This window comes from Chroicocephalus ridibundus, chromosome 9 (assembly GCF_963924245.1).
Source record: "Chroicocephalus ridibundus chromosome 9, bChrRid1.1, whole genome shotgun sequence".
Classification (NCBI taxonomy): domain Eukaryota; kingdom Metazoa; phylum Chordata; class Aves; order Charadriiformes; family Laridae; genus Chroicocephalus; species Chroicocephalus ridibundus.
The window spans coordinates 37174080-37198908 of record NC_086292.1 but is presented as its reverse complement, the minus strand read 5'-3'; the positions used below and the strand labels follow the sequence as shown (position 1 = coordinate 37198908).

The 24829-nt window shown below is 36.7% G+C and overlaps 1 long non-coding RNA gene across 1 annotated transcript in view; it reads right to left on the bottom strand.

The window, feature by feature from the left end:
• The window catches only part of LOC134520894 (uncharacterized), a 135050-nt gene that overhangs the window by 59126 nt on the left and 51095 nt on the right, over positions 1–24829 (bottom strand). The window contains exon 2 of the long non-coding RNA XR_010072579.1: positions 1490–1681. This is a non-coding gene — a long non-coding RNA (uncharacterized LOC134520894). The remainder of the gene's footprint in view (positions 1–1489; positions 1682–24829) is intronic.

Here is a 24829-nt window from a genome sequence, read left to right as displayed (position 1 = left end):
AGGAGATATATTCTGCATTGTTATCTCTATGTTTTAATTATAATAGTTAACCATAAGGCAAAAAAGGTTTCCCAAACACATATGACTGTTGTTACAAAGTATGCACAAAAGCTTGAGGTTCTTCAGTAACAAAAAGCAGCAGATCATCCACTGTACCTATCAGAACGGGTTTTTTGGTACTCTTCCCACATGCCAGTTTAACACTGGCAGAGTTTCAATGACACCTTTAGAATAATTACTGATTTACTCTGGCATGAATCAGGCCCTAAATACATAATAACCTTATAACAGGTGCAAATAGATTATAAAAAACCAAATAGGTATCCCATAGGAAACAAATAGAACATGAGCATCTAATGGAAAACAAATATTCCTTAGACCTTCAAATGACAGTTCTGATATAAAATACTGCAAGAAATCAAATAATCTGGCACTTTCTACTCTCACCGACTTTATCATCGGTATATTACCACATCTCATTGAGCTCTCACTGGTTTGATATCACAACAGCCTGATGAAAAACAGTCAAAGAGAACAGAGAGTGTGTTCAAGAGGCTGAAAACAGATGTTTTATCCCACTGGAGTTTTAAAATAAATACAACTTTTAAAGACCACAGACTACAAAGTTGTTTTAGATCATCGACTGAGTATAAGATTATAGGCCACTGCTTTTCAAACTGAAAGGCTGTACTGTTGAGTATGAATAACAGCTCTAGAAAAGTAGTAACGTTTTTGTACAGCTTTTATTAGCAATATACCTGCCACCTCATATGCCAACCAACAAAAAACGCATATGTCTTTAGCTACAGAAAACTGAGCTCATATCATAAAGATTTACAGGTTTAGCTGTAAAGTTCGACCTGGTTCAGACTTCAACCAATTTGGAAAAAAACCCACGCACTGGACACTGACTTGACTGAAAAAGTGTGTGTCAACCCAAAAAATTAAAAAGCATGAAATTTCAAAACAATGTTGAACATTGATTTCTAAAATTTAAAAATAGACTCTTTTATTTTTAAATGTATTACTTGTTCCAAACAAAACATCTCATATTTGTATTTCTTTCAGAACTGATCTGAGTTGATTTTCAGTTTGCCTCCACAAAACAGTTTAATTTCTTACCAAAACACTGGGTAATGCCTGTCTTAGCTTAACTCAGCCATGTTTTTCACACCTGCTTTTCAGTGATGCCAAATAAAAAAGAATTCTACAACTCACACTGTTCAGTTCCTTGGCAATGACTGTATTTAAATTCCATATAGCTCCTAAAATACCGTTGGCCACAAAAATGCCAAAGGTTTCTGCATCAAGTTACAATTCCATCAAGCTTTACTTTGAACTTATTAGGAGATCCTCTGTCTGAATTTTATGCAGATCCAAGTTTGCTTTGAGATTCAGACTCAATACAGATGAAAATGACTGTTTAAAGCTACAGTATTCAAAGATTTTCTGCCCAAACTATCCCCTTTAACTTTGAAACTGTACTTACTGTATGTATTTACATGAGCCTTGAGTAATCCCAACTCTCTTCTCCGCACAGCAGTATTGTTTATGTTCACTGATACCTCTTCTCTGTATCTTGGAATTTTTCCCAACTGAACTCTACCTCTAGAGGGTACTCATTCATCCATTTTCTGATAACTCATATGCTCTGTTGGGATTTTTAAAGAGACAGCAAATACTGCAAAAGGAAAAAGAAAAAAAAGTTTTGAAATTTTAAATACATTTGTCTTGTTACATGAGTATTCATTTAATTGAGTTTCATCAGCATGAATGAACACAGAAAGTGATTTTTTAATTTGCTTCTTTCAAGCATTCATACCAGAAACTAGACAGGTTAGACATCTACAGATAATGAGGAAAAATACAAGTTTATTAGTGAGAACTGGATAAAAAGCATGCATCCTCATGCCTCAAGGCATTACAAAAATAAATCCAGAACTGATACCCCTTAGCTCTATAAATAACATCTGATTGAAATTAAGGATAAACTTTTCCTTGCCATATTTGTTTCATAATTGCTTGATAGTACTATATTCTGAAGCAAATTTATCAGAGACAACAGATACATGCACACTTCACTGCAGAGAAAGCTAAGTTTCATCAGTTATTCCATGGTAAGCATGTTTTTAGCTCATAAAAGGATGAGGTTGCTTATACCTCAGTGAAAAAAAAATACAATCTATCTTATATTTTCCATTGGCTATATCAGGGTAGGAACACGCACAAGGTTGTTTCCTATATAGCAAAACAACTGAAAATTATCTCAGTGACTTGCCTGGGTGCTCATACACTATGATAAAAGGCAGGCCTTCCTGTCCTGCACTTACACAGCAATATGTACACTTCTCTTAAAATATCCAATCTCAGAATAGAAACAGCAGTAAGGAACTACCCGTGCTGAGCTCAAATCACACAAACACCTGTTAAATATCTTCTAAGACCTGTAATTCAGATTCAGATTTTTTTATTTATTTAACTAAGAAAAAGGTGCAATTCATCAAGTAAATTGGTCGTTGTAATTTATCAGCAAAACCATTAATAGATGTCTACAAATTTGCAAATGGATCAATTTTCAACATGTTTTCCAGGCAAGCGTTTAGAATACCATGGCATTTTCACAAAATGTTATGAGGTGACATCTTGGTATGCTATTTAATAATTCATATGGACACATAAACTTACTTCCTTCCTTCTGCCCATCAACTGGCAGTTACAATTTAAATAATCAGTCTGGCAGTTCAGAGTTATGAGTCAAGAATGCAAAACTAAGTATGCAGAAGCAGTTCCCTGTGGTGGCTGGGGGGATGCTACAAACTTTACATGCTCCTGTTTACACTGCCAGCTATGGGAAGTCATCAATTTACATGGCATTGTATCTTTCAGGCATGTACTGAGAAGAAGAAATGAATATGTCATTTTAGGATTAAACAGTCATCAAAGGCCATAGATAGAAAAAACAGACAGCCCTAGAATTTCTACATCCAAACTTCATTTCTAATGTAAATGCTATAGAAAAAAAGGATGGTTGACCATAAACTTCTCCAAAAATAGTTTTTGTGAATAATGAACTTTTTGCCAGATAATTCCACCTAGTGCCTTTGACATAGTAAATACCGTAATAAATTTTTTATTACAAGTAACTGCAAATAAATGATAGAACACATTCTGTGTCCTTTCTTGAGGGGTTTTATTCACATAGCCTTCCCAGACAAGTGTTTTTCCTACAGAAAAAAAAAACAGACCATAAGCAAGACTGAACTTAGTGACAGACTTTACTGAATCGTACTATAGTTTCCTAGAAGATCTAGAACCTGTCAACACAGCCACTTGCTATTAAAGCTTGAACACTTTAATGAAGAAAACTGCAACATTTTCACTGTTGCAGTCTGCATTACATCAAATTATATGATGGACTCCCCTAAATGACAAACATTAAGTTATGAAATAGTTAATGATGCATATGTGCTCTCCATCCTCTGTTAACATGCTTCCCCAGGTCAAACAACTTCTTCCACATCTAGTAAATAACACCAAATGTGTTCAGACATTTACAAAACCACACTAAAATGCTGGAAAAAAATAATTTCAGTCTTTATCTTCCATTTAAAATGGTGTTAGGGTACGCTTTCATAACAGGAAAGCCCAGTATGTATACATGATAAAACAGATCCCCTTTTCATAGAATCATAGGGTTGGAAGGGACCTCTGGAGATCATCTAATCCAATCCCCCTGCCAGAGCAGGGTCACTCATTTTCTGGAATGTTCATCATAATGAAACAACTAATAAAGCAGAGGAACAAGGTTTTACTAATAATTGGACAAAGAGTGAAAATTCTTTTATTTTAATTGATGCCATCATGAGGTCTGGAGGACAGGATATTTCGTTTAGCCACTTAGGAAGTTTAGAATAGACAAGGTATATGTCTTGCCTTCAATATACAACCCAATCAAAAAGCTCAGCTATATGAGCCCTATGGGGAGGCCAGTCAGTCTCCACACTCATTCATTCCTAGACTTCTCAGTTCAATGCCAGGTGATCTGGTCTTCATTAGATGGCTCTACACAAAATGAGGACAAGATGTTTAAACGATCTTAATCACTGTCAGCCCTGCCTAAACTCAATGCTGTGTCTAGGAACAGAGGACGATACTCCACTGCCAAATCTTCAATCTGTACTTTTAAAAGGGAGGATATTATAGTCCTTGTGCCTACTCAGTCCTTCTTCTTATTCCAAGTCCAGGGAAAAACAAATAAGGTTATATAGAAAAAAAACCCATCAAAATTTTATAACTGGGAATTAGAAACTTGTTGAGTTTAGTATCTTTCCCTAAAAGTGTTTCACATATTTCACACTAGTAGAAGAGCACTGAATGTTTTGCACAGCCACACATGGAACAACACATGCCACACCAGCTTGCTATACTCTGCTGTGTTTATCACAGTAGAAACAAACATGCTAGCTTTCTAAAGGCTCAACGAACACTTTGCAAAGTTAGAGGACAAAACCATTTCCAGGAGTTTACAATGATTTTCTTCTTTTCACCAGAAAAAAAAAAAAGGGAGGAGGAGAGAAGGAAGGAAAGAAGTATAAGCTATATGTATACGTTTTTTCCCAGGCATGGTTCAATTCAAAAGATTTGCATTGCTGTATAGGTATAAAGATTAAAAAAACCCCACAGTTATAGATTAAATACTTAATAGCTTATAATAGTCATGCCTGCGTTCTAAGAAGGGAATGAAATTAGGAGAACAATTTCTTTATTGCTACAAGAATACTGAACTATTACAGAATCCATACATTCCCTCCTACACTTCAATGACTTAGCAGATAATAGGTTGAAGAAATGCTCAGTCACTTGCACTAAACTTTATTGTCCATGTTAACGTGTTTTAAGCAGAGCAGAGGTTAGCCTACAGAATGGTAAAGGTAAATACATCATTGGATACAACTGAGTTTAAAAGATAGCACTCCATTCATAAAGGCAAGATCTATTAATGTATACAAGTACATGTATACATGAATATTTTCATTGCAACTGTATCTAGGAGTGATTTCAAGTGTTCACAACATTTCAGAAACAATGGACAGTATCGCACAGTGTGTTCTAAATTCCTAACAGATATCCAGAACCTCTCTAAAAAAAATTCCATGGCTCCTAGTATATTTAGTGGATTAAAAAATTACATTAGAAATATTTCTAATGTAGTTTTAGAAAAATTAGCTTGCTAAGCATGAAAATGGCAATTCTGAAGAAGGGTGCTATAAACACACCTAAAATTCAGATCAAAATATCTTCTCCAATATAAGCTTTCAAATTGTCCGAAAGAACTGCAAAATAGCGGCAGACATTTAGTTTTTAATGAAAAATAGACAACAGGAAAATTCTGTGTTGAAAGAGACTGGGAAAAAGGCACTTCACAGATAAATATCAAAGTTCCACATCAATTTTTGCTGCTTAGCAAACATGAACAATTTTTCTACAAAGCTTGGCAATCTAAGAATCAAGTTGAGTCTTCCCACATAATAATAATTTTTACTCAAAAGGATTCTGATAACTAAGTTTCCTCTGCTGGGTTTCAAATGGAACTGTGAGAGGAATGTAATTTGTGACACAATGAGGAGTATGAATCAGATCAGCATAACTTTTAAAAAACACCTTTGAATGTAAGTACTTAGACCCATGTTCTTGGTTACGAGACTCTCATCTGGTGTCTACAGTTATGGAGTTCTTACAAACGTTCTGAGGTTGATTTAGTGTCTTTGGAGGACATGAATTTGACAACTACAGCTTAGAGCTAAAATGTCTGTGAAAAGTCAAGAGGGGAAAAAAAGAGGTTCAGTACGCCTTATATCTCACTTCCCTTATCTGATGCTAGGAAAGATTAAGTTATTTAAATCTTTGTTCGATCCACTTCCAATGCAAAGAAATCAAAATGTTATTCTTCTCTTTTATTAAATTTATTCAAATTCAAAGGATGTATTCACTTATATTTGAATTTTTAGTTCTTTTACATAAGAATAGCATGAAACACTAGCAAGAACACAAATTATACACTTATAGGGGAGTAATGTATCTATGGTCAGTCTTCACTGCAAATGCCAAGTGTTCTCGTGTCACTGCTTGCTTGCTGAAGTACCAAAACAATAATGACAAAGATTAATAGAATAACAAGCTTTAAGGAACAGGTATTAAAAGTAGAAGAATTAAGAAATATGCACCTGCATAAAAAGACAGAAAAAACTTTCCCTGAACAGAATATTATTCAATTAAGGTTGAAGTAGTGCCTCAACTAAAGATGCTGTTTTCAAAGTGAAAAGGCTCTGATCATCTGTATCACATGTCTGCCTTGACCTGAATTTTCCCAGAAAATCTCAGGCCAAATACTGCAGCCGCTCCCGAGAAAAAGGCTAGCGGAAATAGCATTCTTTCAGAATGTTAAAAGATTCTGAAGACCTTTCTTTAAGAAAACCCATGATTTAGAATAAGGACTTGCAAGTTGGCAGAGATCTTGTGCCTTTTGCACTCTCAATTAAAAGCCTCTCAAAAATGTCCAACTTGCAAGCCTTGTGGTTTGTGCACAGCGAGTGCTTCCTAGACTTCAGCTGCTGTACTTCCCAACCTTTCTGTCTGTGCTGGACATGCTCCAGGGGCCTGAGAAGGTCTTTCTCTGCAATTGCAGCTTAGTGCCAAATCTGAGTCTAACAATCTGAAATAAGGCCAGAGGTCTTTTCTGCTGTTCCAATACTCTCATTACTAAGTCCAAGCAATACAGAAGAGGGAGCTCTCAATCTCAAATATAAAAGGAGAGGACCAATTTTTCAGGGGAACAGACTGGGAAGGGGAGCCTGAGGAATGAAAAGGAGACTGGAGAAAGGTGGGAGGAGACAGATGGAGGCCTGGAGGCCCAGAACATTTGGGTGAGGAGAAAGAAGATGGAGAGCAAAGGGAAACAGGTCTACTCAGAAGCAAGTAAGCTGCTGAGCAGAGAAAGTACCCAGAAGAAGGGGAGGCAAGGTGCAGTCGAAGAACAGCTCCTGAATCAGGAGATGTCTGGGAGTGAGACTGGAGTAGTGAGAGAGACAAAAGTGAGGATATGGAAGTCAGACACTGTAGCCAGGTAAAAAAAACTAGGTCTATGGACAAACATATGGACAAGGCAATACACATTAAAAAAAAAAAAAAATCTGCTTCAGGAAGACTAAGACTTTTTTATCAGCAAAAAACAAGCCAATGGAGGGAAAAGCCAAGCCTGGGCAGGTTGGAGGGGATGCAGTTACTCCAAGAGGCTAGAATGGAACCAAAGATTTCCAGATCTCATCTCTCTTTGCTGATGACAAATGCCTATGTTGCTACAGCAGCTGGAGATATTTTCAGGACCCAAATATTGAGTTGTAAGGGATAGAGAAGGTAGTGGAGTGTCTGTCTCTGGAGACACTTAAAACCCGCCTGGACACATTCCTGTGCAACCTACTCTAGGTGACTCTGCTCTGGCAGGGGGTTGGACTAGATGATCTCCAGAGGTCCCTTCCAATCCCTATATTCTGTGATTCTGTGTAATGGTTCATCAGACCGTGCAAGTGTATTGGAGGCTGAGAATTTAATTACACCTGCAAAAGGAGGGGTGGGAGAAAGACTCTGTGGTTCACAAAATTTTTCAAGTTCATCACAGGTGCAGCAGCAGAATAAAACATTCAAACAAACCAATTATGTTTTAAATATCCTGTGCACATCAAGAAAACTTAAGGACAATATCCACTCCAAAACATATTACAAGTAGTGTCATAATATTATCAGGGATTTTCAATACCGCAACTGGAAGTTACTGGAGGGACTCCTCCAGTCTCCAGTCTACTACTGGACAATAACAAATCCAAAGCAATCTGCTACACTATTTATGCTGAGATGTTGTAGAAGGCTCTTGTCTTAAGCACTCCATGAGAGATTTGGCCATCAGGACACTTTTTGTAAGGATAGTTGTTTACATTCTTGTCCTTGATCAAAATTCAGGGAAGAAGGAGAAAAATCAAGCCTTATTCTCTCTACTTAGCCCAAATACTAAGTCTGACTTGCTTTGGGAGAGCAAATTCAGCTGCTTCTGCAGAGCCATTCTATACAAAGAAGTTCTCTATACAGAGTTCTTTTCAAAATGCTACAGCATTTCCATTGTATTTTTACAATTCCTTAAGCATCATAGCAGATATGGGTATAACCATATGTGTAACTAGTTAACCACCTTTTTCTTTTTTAATTTTTATTCTTTCTATAGATTGGTTATAACTGAAACAACTTCCGGATCAATAGTAACCAACAGATTTAAGCCAAACCCCAGCAACTTGGGAATGTAATAACAAAGCATTAGTAATGAGTAGTGAGCAGCATAGCATGTAGCCTGAATATCTATTTAAACCTCCAGAGATTTTGTTCAACTTTGAACAAAAACTCCGGTACAAAATTAGCCACAGAACCCTCATCTCCCAACTCCTGGCCTTGATAATCACAACACAAGCATCCCTCTAAGTCCAAAAATATCTCATGTGTCAAGTGTTCACAAGATAATTAATGGAATTTCTTTAAGGATTATTAGAAAAAAAGGTTCCAATGAGAAAATGTTCTTTGAACTAAAAAAAAAAAAAAAAAAAAAAAAAAAAAAAAAAGAAAACCCACACAGCACAAAGCTTTCTTTAATATTTTTCATTCCTTCCTTTGCTTCTGGCACTCATCAGAAGAGCTCTGACAGCTGCATTTCAATTTTAAGATTTCAATATTGCTTTTGATAAGTGTTATGCTTTGTATACATCTGGCTTATTTCTGAGCCTTATTCTTCTAAAATTCACTGCTCCACTGGATCTAGTTTTCACTGTCAATGGCCTGAAGAGATGATCACTTAATGTGAAAGGACCCAAGAAGCACTATGAGAGAATGACATGTCACAGTGTCAAATTTCACAAGATTGTTCTGTATTACTTAAGTTGATGTGACTGAATCACGGTCTGGAAAACTTAATTTTGGAACTCAGTGCTAAGTTTTGGAAGACAGTTCTTAATTGAAAAGTTCATTTCTAATGAAAGTGTGAGGTGGTAAAAGGTTGGACTAGCAGACTAGATCATTTGAGTCTTTATTAATAATATGAGTTCATTTTAATTCAGTGAAGCACATAATTGGCATCAAGCTTTTCAAGATCAGCACTCTCTTCTGTGACTGGAATCTGTAATATTTTAAGACTTTTTTTAAAGTTATGGTAGATGTTTTTATTATTTGCATTTTTAAATTAGGTTACTGTTAGATAGTTGAGATTAGTTATAAGCTTGTTGATTTTATTGAGCCCAATGATATCCAGTGACTAGTGACAAATCTTCATAAGTCTAAATCTGAATTCCTTGTAATTACTCCGCAGTCATCTAGCACTATGGTACAGAGATGAACAGGTCCCCCTGAGATTACTCCACCTTGAATAACCAGAAGAGGGCAATGGGGTCAATTACTGTTTCAGTTTACCCCACAGCTGCTGCATGTAAATCAGTTTACCAAAAGCTCAGAAAGTGCTTTAAGAGCTTTTATTTAAATGCCTCTATCTCTGCGATTTCAAGCATTCTTGATGTAGAACAAAAATTCAGAAGTAAAAATAAACTGTACACAATGGAAAAGGTCTTAGCCTTTTAGAACAGAAATCACGTGTCTTCAAGTATGGAAACTTTCTAATGTTTGCCTTACTGCTATCATCCATTTTATTGGGGTACCTGTCTACAAAAGAGATATGCTTAGAAAACCCCTGTGTAATACAGATCAGTCTGTCACAGGTACCATTCTATTGGATATGAGCTTTTAATCAATAAGGTCCTGAGTACTTTTGCAATCTTAATGCTAGCTATGCCAGGATTTTCTGAGTAACTAAGAAGTTTTTGCAAATCCATAGCCTTATTTTTAGCTCAAATTTTCAAAAGAACCTGTGTTTCTAAAGTCTGAACTATATTCCATTATTCTTTTAGGCACTGACAAACTTTGCCCTAAACCAATTGACAATTAATAATCTTCAGTTAAGTGATTACCAATTAAATCCTTGTTTGTTATTTTACTTTACATAAGCCGGTTATTTTAATTACTACAAATTGGGAATTTGCAGGTTTTGGCTTTTTTGAAAGAAATGACGCTTGGTACACAGGTAAAGACAGAAGCAATTTCAAACCGACGGAGGGTATGTTGAAATTACCACCATACATCTCCGCACAGGTTTACAGCCCTTATTACCGGAATCTTCTGCTTTAAACAGAAGTAACATATTGGAAAAGTCTAACTAAAAATGCTCTAAGGTCTTTTTAGGAGGTTTTCAGAGGCATAAATGAGAACTAGCTACCTATCTAGCAATGGAAAACCACGACTTTTGAATTTTCAGAAAGCCTCAACTTGCTATGGTTGACCGATAGCGTGAGATGTTTCTCATTTTGTTAGATTGATAAAGCTGGTGAAGGTGACAAGAAGAGACAAATATGGTATGGCTGATGCAGGCAATAACTTCTGGCTTTCGGTTCTGCCAGGACTGAACAATAACCCTCATGGCTCTATAGCATTTTCTTGGCTCTAAATACAACCTGGTCCTCAAGCATAGCAACAGAAGCTGAACCCTACAGAGCTTGAGAAGTCATAAGGTCTCTAAAATCAAGATTCTCCTTCCTGGAGCAGCATCTCACCAGAGCAGGAGCTTAGCTGGATCCCTTCCCATACATATTCTCTGAAACTGAGTATGAAAAAGTGTGAAACAGGAGACCTGACAGAACTTTGATATGAACATTCAGACTGAATTCTTTTCTTTACATTTTTAAGTCATTCACAAATACAGGATATTTTAGATTTAGCGGATGTCCTACCAGAGCCTAAAGGGAGAAGACAGTAGGAGGCACCAAAAGGACAGACAATATCTTAGCACTAAATTCCATGAGGAGTATTTTAGCCAGCCTCTCAGGTTCTCAAGGTTTGGAGTCATAACCAATCATGCTACATTTACTTTAGCATGCTTTCTTATCTGTTCAAAACACTGCATGTGAAATTGATTACAAAATTTAAACCCCATAATTTTACAACTTTTAGACAACAGAGATACATTTATTTTATCTGCTTAAAGAAGTCCACAACTTACTCTGAAAGAACCTACAGAAATAACACTAGACTGTTTCCTGCCATCCTTTTGAAAATATGATTCTAAAGAGCGCTGACACAGTGTTTTCCTTCTAATGAATTAAAAAGCACCATTAAAGATTTTCTACTAAATTGTTTTCTTTTACTTGATGACTTCAATCTGATCTCTCTCTTCTCTTGCTGTGCCAGCAGCTATCATCATACTGCATGGCACTTCATTAGAGAACATGTCTGCAGACCAGAACTCTGAAAAAAGAACAAACGCAACTTTTCAGATTGCATGTTCACTTAAGAAGCAAATGGATGTCTGCTCAGGGCAATGCTTTCCACTGTGATAGTCAAAGCTTTGAAGCTTGATCCAACTTTGGTACCCTGCAATCTGCTTCCTGTAAAGGGCAGCATGGGGCTGCACTCTGGCAGAAGCAGATGAGGGATAGGATGGAGTGTCACCAATTACCTCAGTGCTCTGACTGCTAGAGACTGCCTTTCTTTCCTGTGCAAGATTCTCAGCCCCATTAGTACTGTGCCCTACTCAGTCATCACTTTGGTAACAGCCTCTGGAACAGCTTCCCTTCAGTCTTTCATTTCAAAACCTTCCAGAATCTCAGCAGACCCCTGGGTGGCTGTTAAACACAAAGTACAATTTATGAAGCAATGTCAGCTCTGTGCTAGCTCCAAGAGCACACAATGGCAAATAGACCAATTCTTTCCGGCCACCAGCTCTTAAGCAGCAAAGTAAAAAAACCTGTTATCAGCATCCCAAGCAGAAAAGGACACACAACTATGAAGCCAGTCAGTCTTCATGGGATGAGAAGCTTTGTTTGAAGGCAGCTAAAGAACCACACAAACACTACATGTGCAGTAATTTCTTACTATGTTCTCTTTTACCTGTCCATGCACACTAAGGTGAGCAACAGAGACTCAAATCATTGCCGCGCACTACAATTAATTTCAGTTCAAACTAGGCCCCTCTGTCACTCCAAGCTCAAACCTACTACAGGTGAAGTGAATACCTACACAGAAGAATACACTAAGGTCAAACACATTTGCATACTTGAAGACCATGCAAATGTATTTCCTTCATAAGAACGAATTATATTATGTCAAATAAGAGACAAAGCAATACACGTCTACAAACATAAAGACAACTGGAAACAAAGTAACTGTTTCAAAGAGGAAGGAAGGGTTTGGGAGGTGTGGTGAGGAAATTTGTTCTCATTTTAACTGCTACACCAAGATAAGGTGCTACCTAGTCTATTCACCATTACTAGCCCCATTATTATTTCTCCTGCATTTATGTCATTTTAAATACTGAAATCTACAATGAAGGTTATACTTCAATACTAAATAAGCAATTAACAGTCAGACACTAAGATCTGGACCCAAAGTTCAGCTTGTATATCCATTAACTGTGTGCGCTATTTTTTAAGTAGGACAATCTTTACCAGCTCATTTGGTGATGTAATACTACAATTTTAAAAGACTAAATGTATTATTTGCAGAGGACTGTTCATATTTCATGAGAGGGCACTACACCTCAGATTTACTATGACTTTGTTGCTGGGATGGAGACCTGAATTCAAGTTCAAAAAAATCTCCAGTTTTGTTCCTGTAAAGGAAACAGAAGCCCCAAATTTAAGTATCTCTTTTATCTCTTCCAGCTTTCTGATCTTTGTACACAGTGCTTCCCAGTTCTGTGACTTAGCTCTAGAGACTACAGAGATGGGAGTTCGACTTGTAAAAGGATGGCCAGTTGTTGGCAAGAGTAATTCCCCTTTATTCCTTAAACCCTGGTGTGGCCCGTGATACTAAAAAGCTGGATGATATGTTCAGAAAAAACAGCCATCATTTTTTACGAAATCTGTTTAAAACAAAGTCTCCTCTTAGAATTGACACTTCTATTTTAATCTTTGTTGCATGACAGATCTCCACTAGACAATAGAAAGTTTCTAGGCTCTTCTAGACCTGCACCTCTGCTCTAATCTGTTTTGCCTTAGTCACCTCTGAAACACGTATTCGTACCATATTGAAGCTCAGAAGCTCCTAGACTGCTTACCAATAACGTTGAGCTTAACCACTCAAAGTCCTTACAAAAAGCATGTTTTTCAAATGATCCTTCGTAATAAAACCAGATTAGGCACTGTCTTGTCAGTGCTAGCCAAGTATGCATTCATATCAGGAAAAATGTCTGTATGAGAGGTAGCAAGTTGCAATTACTTCTCCTCCACCTTAATTCAAAAAACAAAGTAAAATATCCAAAGACATTTTTGTGAGAATAAGTCCATACCTCTAGGTTTTCTGTCTGGAGACACTACCACCTTCCTCATGTGTACATGGGCTAGTAAAGTTTCAGCAACAGGAAAGAATGGGTTTATCATTTGCTAATAGAATAAGATATTTCAACAAACAAAAGCAGCATTATATTATTCTACTACACTCATTTTACAGATGACAGCCAGTAACATGTCAGGAACATTACTTATAGACATTTTAATCATGATATTAAATTGCATGTTTGTTTTAGAATGTAAAAAACAAAATGAAACTTTAAAAAGAAAAATCCAGTTCATAATAGCAAGTCCCCAGTTACAGAATTGGAGGCATTTCTGAGGCCACATGACATGAATCTTATAGATAGTCACAGGACGAACCAATCATTTTTAATGTGATTACTCTACCCTATAATTAAGGGCCTACTCAAGCAAAGGTCCATCATATCCTTACTCGTGTATTTTCCTTTTCCTGTGTGATCAAATGCTACTGAAGTAAACAGAAAGTATGAACCACATTGTGCAGTAGCCAAAACGTCAGAGTAATGCAAGGACACAGAAATGAGAGCGATATCTCACAGCAGTTGACAGCCATTAGATCATACCATTTTCCCACAGGGACTGGCTCCAATATTTCTGCCATGGCACTGAGTTTTTTGATGGAGATATTATCATCTACATTTTCAACATTGTATGGGATTTAGCCACAGGAGTTGTGCAGCTAAACCTTGTTCGTGCAATGCCTGGAAGATTTAAATGGAAGTGATTAATTATTACCTTTTAGCACTATCTTCTGCATAAAGAATTTAGAGTTCGGGAACAGTCCTTCAGGAAATTACCCCTTAACACTTGTCGCTCAGTGCTTTATAATAAAAAGTTCATTGCAATGATTTTTCACAGATGAAAGTTTTTGGATTTTTTTCTTTTATTCTCCTTATCTGAACATTCTTTCTCTAATCCTTTTGATTTATTTTTTTTCTCCTCATGGGTTGAAGAGATCATCATCTCCACCAAATTCTTTAGTACTGATTGTAATTAACAATCACAGCCTGAGCTACATTATTTACTTGCTGGGCATCTGGCATTTTTCCTGCAATCAGGGACTGAAGGCGACATTGACACATTGGAAAAAAAATTTCAAAAAATGAGAGGTCTCGAAATTTTTTAAAATTTTGTTATATTATATTTTATAGATGTCTGGAAAGTACATTATTATTTTGGTAGACATCAGGCTGTTCTTGGTAAATAAAATAAAATAAATACAATAATTTTCCTTTGTCTTCTCCCCCTTCCCTCCAACAAGGCCGTAAGCAATTTCAGATAATACCTAAGACTCTTCCTCTGCCTGTAACTACAACTAGGATTCTGGTGAAATTTAAATAAGCTAGCATTTTTCCTTTATATATGTTGACACAGCTTTTTGCAGTCGTTCCCAAACCCTGATTACAGAATTATCTAGGAAATCCACCCACATGGCCAGAGAACTGTGCTCCAAAATATACAGCAAGCATTACTAAAGCTCGCCCTAAATTGTGTTTATAAAAATAACACCTAGTTTGTGAAATAAAGATATATCAATAGAGTGGTCTCTGCAAAACAGCTCTGAACTAACCTCACATTATGAAGTATTGCATAGAAGACGTCTTACTACCAGAAAAGACTAAGGTTAATGATTACCAATAAGACCAGCAGTGTGTAATAAAGTTCATGACGCAGGTCATCCAGCCCCCAAGGAGCTGGGGGAAGAAACCGAGAATGTGGAAAGCAGGAACTAGCTTCATAAATTGGATGACTCTCTAGATACATAGAGCTTCTAACTTTTTTGTCCTTAGCCATCTGTTGGAATATTTTTGAATATTCAGAATATTTTATCCACTCCAGTGGATAAAGGGGGTGGAAAGGAGAAGGGGTATGAGCATAAAAAGTTGACGTCACCACTTAACAGTCTGACTTGTTACAGAGGTGCAAGGGGAATACCATCAGCACGTGCTATCTGGCTTAAAAGCAGAGAGAACGTACGTTACAAAGGCAATGGATAAGTTAGCTCAGGAAGCCAAACGGACAAAATAGAGTCAATGCAGAAATGAAGAGAGGATTTCTGCACAGCTACACCCATGTGCTGCATTCTCATTTTTGCAGAAGAGGAGAGCATTGTAAAACATTCCATTCAGTTACATCTCCAGCTGATGTTGATCATCCAGTCCACTGACTTCAGTGAGCCCTCAAGCTTGACCAAGCAATTCCATCACAAGACAGTTAGCTGGAGGCATAATGCTCTGCATGTTCAAAAACTCTGTGACCTCCTGGAATACACCCCACCCCACCCCCCCTTCTTTTCAAAGGAGACTTCTTCTACAGAATGTGCTTAAAAGTGGACAAAACTTCAGATGTGGAAGACATGACATGGGCAGGCATATTAACAGGATGTGTGGCTGTAGTAAGGGAAACTGCCAATACAACTATAACCTCAGCGGAATTCAGGCTCCTGCTGAAAAAAAATATGCATGTGACATTTATCTATATGCACATTATTACTGCTTAATTCAGATTTTCAATTCCTAAATGAGCTATTATTTCAGTATCCTGAAAGAAAGCGTTACCTGGGCACTCCAGTTTGGGGATTCAGAGCCTAGTTACTCTATCTATTCAGATAAGTAAGTGATGTTGGAATTCATCCAAAAATTGGTGTCAAATGGCAATCTCATTTGTGATGCTGTAGGGTGTTCCTTTCCTACAGAGAGAAAGCACCCTTAGGATATGCCAAGTACAAAGGAATTCAAATAAAACCAGTAATCTTCTAGAAAACTGCACAGCCAGATCTCAAGGGGAACCACACAAACTGAAAACACCAAAGTGATAAAAACAAATAATATATTAAATCAAACCAATTATTTTTAAATGTAAACAAAACAAACAAACAAACAAAACCCCACAAAACAAACAAACCAACCCACAAAACCTCCACTCAGCTTAAGAGGAGATGTGATAGTACTCTGGAATTGTAACTTTGCATTTCCACAAGAGATTTTTACTTGTGGGCTCCAAGCTGCCCTGTAACAGTAGCACAGTGAACCTAACAGTAATACCCGATTAGCGAGGGAAAAGAACATCACAGAAAATAAAAAAGTTAAGGCTGCCATACATCTTATTTGCCAACCAACTCACTTTGTAATAATACAATAGATTAATGATAAATAATAAAGCAGGAAAGCTGAAGGGATTATACAAAACTCAGTAACAGATGCACCTTCCTTATGTGGTGAACTGCTGATCAGGAAAATTTCAGATACTGTCTCTCATGTAGTGAGGTGCATTTCCACTACACATATGATTCTTAGATAAGATCATTCAATGAACCTGTGTCCTCATTCTAGGCACCCTCACATCCCGTTTCGTCCCTTTTCCTCTGAATTGCCTTCTCTCCTTCAGCACTGATTGATTAATTGTAATAATTCTAGCATTGCCTTTGCTGCTCACATTAGAGACGTCATTCATTCATGTGAGAAAGGAAAGATAAGCAGTGCTTTATAGTGCATCTTTCTGTCCTTGTATAGGGCCTAAAAGGAGACACTTTAGAGCTTCCTTCAGTGGTGGTGGTGGTGGGGGGTTATGCTGCTATTTGGTATTGTGAACTCCGAGTGCCTTGATGCAGAAGGATCTTGTTACCACAGCATGTTTCACAGGATTTTGTGACCACTGACAGAAATGTCCAAAATGTATGTCTTGCAGACAAAAACAAGCAGAGGATTTCCAGAAAGAACAACTTGGCAATTTTATGGTAACTGGGAAACTGAAGACTTCCATGCTCCACTGACAAAATATCTTCCTACCTGCCTAAAAACAATACAAAGCCCAGATGTGCAATTTCACCGTGCAAAGATGAAGGAGGGGTGGGGGCGGAAAGGTTTTTTCACTATGTTTGTTAACATCCCATCCGCCTGTATCCTGGCCCTTATCTCTGGGTCTGCTACAGCGAGCCTGTGGTCACGAATGAACAATGTAAAATTTATTTTTATTACATCTTACATTTTAGTAGTACAGATGTTCTCTCAGACACTGTTGTCATCCACAATCAGAGTCTATGTTCTACGTGAGTACATATCTTCTATGTACTTTGACTGAGGATGAATGCAATATAAAACCCTAATAGAGCAGGAGGATCAAAGATTATTTAATCCTATCATGACTCAAACACAGAGACGCTGGATGTTTTTATTCTCCTGTACCACTCAGTTCTGTCCAGATTCAGGACCAAAGGCTAAGACAATCAGATTTGCATTCTTGTCAGCTAACACTGCGAAGTACCGACAGAGGCCCCAGAAGACTCTCAATGTCATGGCCCTCGAAACTTCTTTACCTACTGCATTATCACTCTTCTTGCCAGTCAGGAATTCAGAAATTATGCTTTACTTCCTTTGCATCTAATTTACATCTCAGGCAGGGCTGTCATTCTAACACAAAAATGAACAACCAAGGAAAATGAATGGCTGCAACACCACCAGCAAAAAACTATATACTATTATTAAGATAACTGTTTTTAAATACAGATAAATTCTTCTCAGACTAGGATGAATTCTCCTTACAAACTACCACCTCTAAAAACAACCTTATGACCCTATGCTGATGGTAAGAAGGAAGACAGAAAGCATCAGGAAGCAACTCTGCAATGTGAAATTCAGTTTGTAATGAGGAATGCAGTTTCCTTCACCCTGTGCATACTTTGGTCAAGCTCATCACATAGCCCTGCTATGCCTAAAGTAACATTGTCATTTTGGCAGTAATGAACACTTCTGTCACAGAAGCAACATGAAAGTGAAGAATGTTTCGATAACATAGAATTCTGAATCATGCTGCCATTTAATGACATTTACATCTTATGCAGATGGGATAAAAATCTCTTATGTGCTTTTCCATTTACTATTCTTTGCTACGTTAAAGACCTATGCAGGTGCAGTTTGTCCTCTCTTTTCCTTCTACATCAAACTCTCCCCAGAAGCACACTGTAGCAGCACACCAGACCCAGCACACAAGACCAGCGAATCCCATTCTTTCTATTTAATTTCTCCAGTGTTATTTAAGACCAGAACAAGTACTGGTTTTGGCAACTGCCAGGCAAGGATTCCACAATGTCTGTAGACCAAATAAGACGATTTGGAACTGCCTATAAATATTTGGAGACTGGGATTATATCAGGAAGATGCACAGGTAGATCCTAGCATCAGGAGGGCAAGACACTCATCTTTTCATGCAGCAGATGAGATGTTAGGTCACAATCTGTGTTCAGGGAGTCAAATTTTCATTTGGTGAAAATGGACTTCTAAGGCTGAAGAGATTTATGTCAGTCAAGGATGATGTTCGTTTCCAATTGCTCTAGCTTTGTATAATTCAGGGCTTGATTCATTAATATTCAAGGCACTTCGCAAAGTCCGTCTTTTCTGTGAGAATTTGTGGCAGCTATAGATTGATATATCCCAGTGGGTTTGTGATTCAGAGTTGTAAGGTGGATTTGTTTTGGTATTAGCATAGTCAATGATTAAATGAATTGCATTTATTATATAAATTCTCTATCAAGTGTTACATTGTAAATAATGTGAGGTGGCTGGAAGCTTCATAAGTGTCGGAAAACAATGAAAATCTATGTCAAATATTAAGAAAGTGACACAGAATGCATATTCCTTCACTCTCTGACATTGCTGATTCTATTCTTTTCTATCCGCTAACCCTGTTTTCTCCTCCATTTGGGTTCTAACTTATTTCATAAAGATACAGATGTTTAAAGCCATACAATACAAAATACATCAATTTATTATAGTCACTTGTTCACAAGATATAATCTAGTGAACAAGAAGTTTCTTTCACTAGAATGCCTTTAAAGTCAGATTCGGTCATGCATTCATGGGTTAAGGAAAGCATTTAAAAGAGTTTATAATTTTAGAGTGAGGTTAGTAGGCAGCACAGTCTATTAATAGTGTTAATGAATTCCCATCTCAGCAAGAAAGGAACTAACTACTCTTTTATTTCAGATAATTATTAGCTCGGGCTTCAGGCAACCGCTTTGGTCACAGAAACAAATACCTATTTGCAAAAGCATTTAGAATAAGATTGCATTTAACTGTGTATCTTTTTGGTTCTTGATCAATTTAACTTTAGGAAAGAAAAGAAGCAAGGACAAATTCTGTTGACTTAAATTTGTTTTATCATGTAGTTTGAATAAAATACAAAATTAAAACCTATAGTTCATAGTGACAGATGAAAAACAGGGCAAACAATTGCAATATCACAAACATATATCTACTAAAGGACAGTTTGATGCTGATTCAGCAACCTACATCCTCCAGTCTCATCTGAAATCAAAACAACATCTACCATTTCCCTACCAGGCCTAGTCACAAAGTCTCCTATAAACTGTCCTGAATAAAGTGAAGGTACCACATCAATTGACCGTGCTTTATGTGACCAAATGTGGTAGCTCACATTCTCAGAATATGAGCAAGCACTGTGTCACTCCATAGATGAAGGAACACAAGCTTTCCAGGTACATTACCAACATACAGGCATGTCCATGCCACAGAAACCTTAATTTCAGATACCTTATGGAAGAGGACTGCAGGACTAGAGGAACTGGGAAGCAGGTCATGGGACGGATGAAACAGTAAGGTTTACTTCAATCAATATGTCATCAGGTGGCCACTCCTGAATTAAAAATATTTCAATACATACAATAAATCCCTGGATACTTACATGGTTGTCTACCTGAAGGCAATGGGAGATTTATATGATTTAAAATACATCATGTTTCTTGCACAATAAAACTCACAGTTTGTGACTTACAGGTCACACATTAAAGCTATCTAAGAATACCTTTAATATTCTGTTACAGGCTATAGACTTATTCACCCCAGGCTCCCTTCATAATCAATAGAAATCTAGTCAATGGAGCCTAGTAATTCATTTTATCCTAAAGTAAACACTTAGAGTAGATCAGATGAATCATTCCTTCAGTGCATCTACAAACACAAAAACTGACCTCATAGCCCCAGAGTTGTAGGATTTACCTGGAATGTGGAGACCTGGGTTAAAGAGTTTTGAACAAGGCAGAAATAATATGGTTTAATCCCAGAGCCTGTATATTAGTGTCCTAACTGGAAAGCTACTGACTGGTCTGCCCTGTGGTCTACCATTTCCCTCTGCTTTTCACCAAAAGCCACCCTATGGATTTAAGAAACCTTTCTGAAATAACTTACATTATTACTAAGAGCCTAAATTTGAAATAAACAGCATTTCCAAAAGGGATTTTTGAAACATAAAAAATTAATCATCTAAAAGTCAAAGTAGAGATCTGATGTTACAGGATATTTCTTGAGCCACAGGAAGGGAAGTTTGATTTTAGCAGTCCCAGTGTTCTTATCAGTTCAAAACAACACATATGCAAAGTTCAACTGTATCCTCACAGCATTCATTTCACTGAACCAAAGCCATCTTAAAAAAATAAAACTGTAGTTACTGAAATACAAAAGAATCAACATCACATGCATTTACTTCCACTTTTTTAGTCCTTTGCCCAAAATAAACAATAGCACACACACAATAAGGAAAAACTTGACAGCATTTGAAATACTTTTTGTTTTGAACAGAAAGGAATATCAATACATTAGGTCTTAAATTTTTGCCCAAAGTTGTAAGATTTCAAAATATTGGATATAATATCATTTGACCTCACTTTTCATCAAAATATGTAGCAATTTTTTGAGGCACTTCTAGCTTCAAATAATGACTGCTCTTCTTTCATATCGTTCCCACAATGTATACTGTAAAGATGACAGTCAAGTATTATATTATGAAAAATGTCATAAAAGATGAAATATGAACAAATAGACAAAGAGAGTGATGAAGCAGAAACCCAAGAATAAATTAACATAATTCCATTATGTTGTTTCGAGGGAAAAAAAAAAAAATTTCTCCTACATTTTCCAACAGTCTTCTGTCACCAGGACGTACAGGTGATATATTGCCATTTACAACCATGAGATTTTATCCCATCTAAGTGTGTAAGCTCTTCCTGGTAAATATCAGCCTTATTTTATGAGTTGCCTAGCATGTGCATGGATACGTCATAAATAAATAATATTTTTATTAATAAATTATTATGGCAATAAATAAGTAATGTTTCAAATAACCCACTAGCAAAGCATAGTTACTGAGTGATTAACTTATTTTAAATTCAGACTTTTTCATTCACTCCTTGTTCCATGCTGCCACGATAGTACTATACAGTTCCTATCTTCTATTTTCCAAAATGTAAAATTTATGTTAACTTTAACTATGTCTGAAATTGCCTGGATTACGAAGTAATTTATAGAATTAAAAAAAAAACAACCAAACAAAAAAAAAACCACACACAACAAAAAACACACAACCAAAAAAATCCAACAACAAAAAACCCCAAACAATACCCACAGATATATTTCATGAAATTGAAACTGAAATTTCAAAAAATATATACCAAAAGTCAGTGGCTGTATACATCTCAGATTAGATATTATCGACATAATGCTAGAAATGAAGCATTTTTCAATGAGAAGCAGGGGCATATCTTATGACAGTAAAAATGGGAAAAAAATTTTTTGAAAGTTTTAAATTATTACAACGAACACTGTTTTGTCAACGAGGGCATTTGCTACATATTCCTGGTAAGGCATTATTTTGATAATCCCCCACTTACAGATCACTTTTAATGCTCTACAATGGGATTAGAACGCTCAGAGGTCTTTTCTCCTAAAAGTATAGAAGCAGGCATTCATGCTAAAGCCAGCAATGAGCCTGTAAAAACCAATATACACTTCTGTTTTGATGGTTAATCTTCCTCTTGCTAAATACTGAGATAGCAATTCCTCTTAATATCAATATTCTTGGCACACATTGAGTGCTTTCCCTTGCAAAACAGCATTTTCCTAGAATCAGCCTGACTGACTGGATGCAGAAACACTGGGCTAAACTGAATGTTGCATGATGGAATAGGTAGAGGTTAGACTAAGGAAGAGCAAAGATGACTTTAAATGTACCCCAAATTGTGAAATCATTCTCTAGAAAGATTTGAGTCAAACCCAAGGTGGCTTGAATTATAATTTTGTGCAGCTGCTTAAATCTATACAGTGGCCCAGAATAGCTGAACTAGAATCAGACACATTATCATCTCTCTCTCTCATCCTCAGCTATTGATAAATACTGACTCATCTCCCAGTCTTCCTGGCACAGGGAGAAAGGTAGGAAGCTTTGGAGCTATGAACAATTTATCCTGAAATGTTTTGTGGAGTAAAAAAAGAAAAGCAGAATATACCATTAACACTCATTAAAACTACTGTAACCATGAGTTCCTCTGTGAGGGAAAGCAACCTCAAGGGAAATAATGCCTCAGGAGGCAAAGCTCGCATATCTGCAAGAAAAAATGCCTAAGGGGAATGCCTGTCCAGTCAAAATGATCTGATAGGCTGTGGGAATGAAGTGACCCAGGGGATAGTCATCACAGAACATTTACTGTGCAAGTATGCAGCTTGGTTATTTTAATGTGATGTAGTTATACATAATGATCAATATGCAAATCACAGGCATTGTTTTCACAGTCTCTCGGAATTTTCAGACCTTCATCCTTTATGATCACGACTAATGCCATAATCCAGCAGCAATAGGTACATCCACTAAGAATGAGAAATGCTTCTCAGTGAGACTTCTCCCTTGTTAAAACCAAGCTTAAGTAGAAGCCACCTTTCGGTCGGCACCTAAACCCACAAGTATTCTGCTCCAAGTGACAGGCTGGTTAACAGTGAAGCAGTGCAAGAAAACGAGCACAGACAGCACAACAGGACTATGTAGCTGTATTATCAGGTAGCAAGCATAGAACATACCAAAAGAAATCTTTCTTCACACAACACGTAATTGCACTGTGAAATACTGCATCTGTGCCACGGGTGTTGCAAAGGCTAAACTATAAATGGCTTCAAAAAGGTTTAGAGAAATTCCTGAATGATAGGTCTAGCATTGGCCATTTGATGTGATGGTTAGGATATAACTTTTTACTTAGAAGTCCTTAAACTATTGATTGGCACAAGTTGCAAGAATATAAAATGACCCTTTCCTCAAAAAGGTCTTTCTATACTTTTTCCTGTAAAAATCTGCTGCTGGACTAGACAGATCTTCCATCTGACGTAGTGAAGTTTTTCTCATCTAACCCTTCTTCTGTGGGTAATACTAGAATGTCACTGGAAGTCTTTGATATGCCTTAAGCAATAACTTTCCAGTGTAAGTGATAAGTGCACTTATGAAGTCACAAGGTGTATGCATGCTCATTTACAGTACAGAAGCAGCAGTTTTAAATTCCAATAAATAAACAACTTTTGATGAAATAACTTACTGAACAATGCAATTGTTTTACTGAATTACTTACATTTTACATATTATGTAATTACTTACATATTATGCCTAGACTCTTCTTACTTCTATATTTTGATTTTTTTTTTTTCCTAACAGTCAAATGATATTTTTATTGTGACTTGCTTAATCCTGTAGAAAAGTACAAACAAACATCATAGGGGTCCAAAGAAAACTTACATGATCAAATTGGATAGTATGAGAGTTAATCTGCTCCCAAATATGTCTAGAAATAAAAAATGCTGTTGAATGACATTCAGAAATTAACTATAGACAAAGTCTGGCACATTGTTCTGAAACATGTTTGCACATGTTATTGCTTAATAACAAAACTAACTGTGTGAGGATACAAAAGTGAATGCTGTCCTACACAACGAACTTGCTAGACATGGATTTAAGTGGATAAGGCAGAGCTACTCAAAAATTTTATATATTTTCTTTGGGCGGGGACTCAGAAAAGATTAATTCGGGGTGAGACCGCAGATTCTTGCTGAGGAGTTTTCACAAACCTGGATGCAGAGGTATCATGAGTCTGGCTGGCACAGGTCAACTTCATTAGCCAGGCAGGCTCACTTACAAAAGTTAAGGAATATTCTCAACTCTCAAAGAAAATAGTGAGAGTTGAGTGCGCATGAGTTTCCCCACAAACTTTATTACATGAATTAAAAAGTGAAAAACACTGGACATCTAGCAAAATATATTTGTATTTTCTGGCCAAGGAAGAGCACTAGATTTTGTAGTGAATGCAATATAATACAATAAAAATATTGTACATGCAATTCAAGTTAAATGGAAATATACAATGAATATTTTCATATATCCTGCTAAAGCTTTTTTCTTTCCTTTTTTTAAAAGCTTTGTGTCTTAGGGATTTTCTTCTTCTTCTTGATGTTTTTGTTAAAGATATGAATTCCTCCAGCTGTGACTTTGGATATTTCCCCCAAGTTAAAAAAAAAAAGAAAATATTTCAATAGTACTGGCTCCATACAAAGATTAAG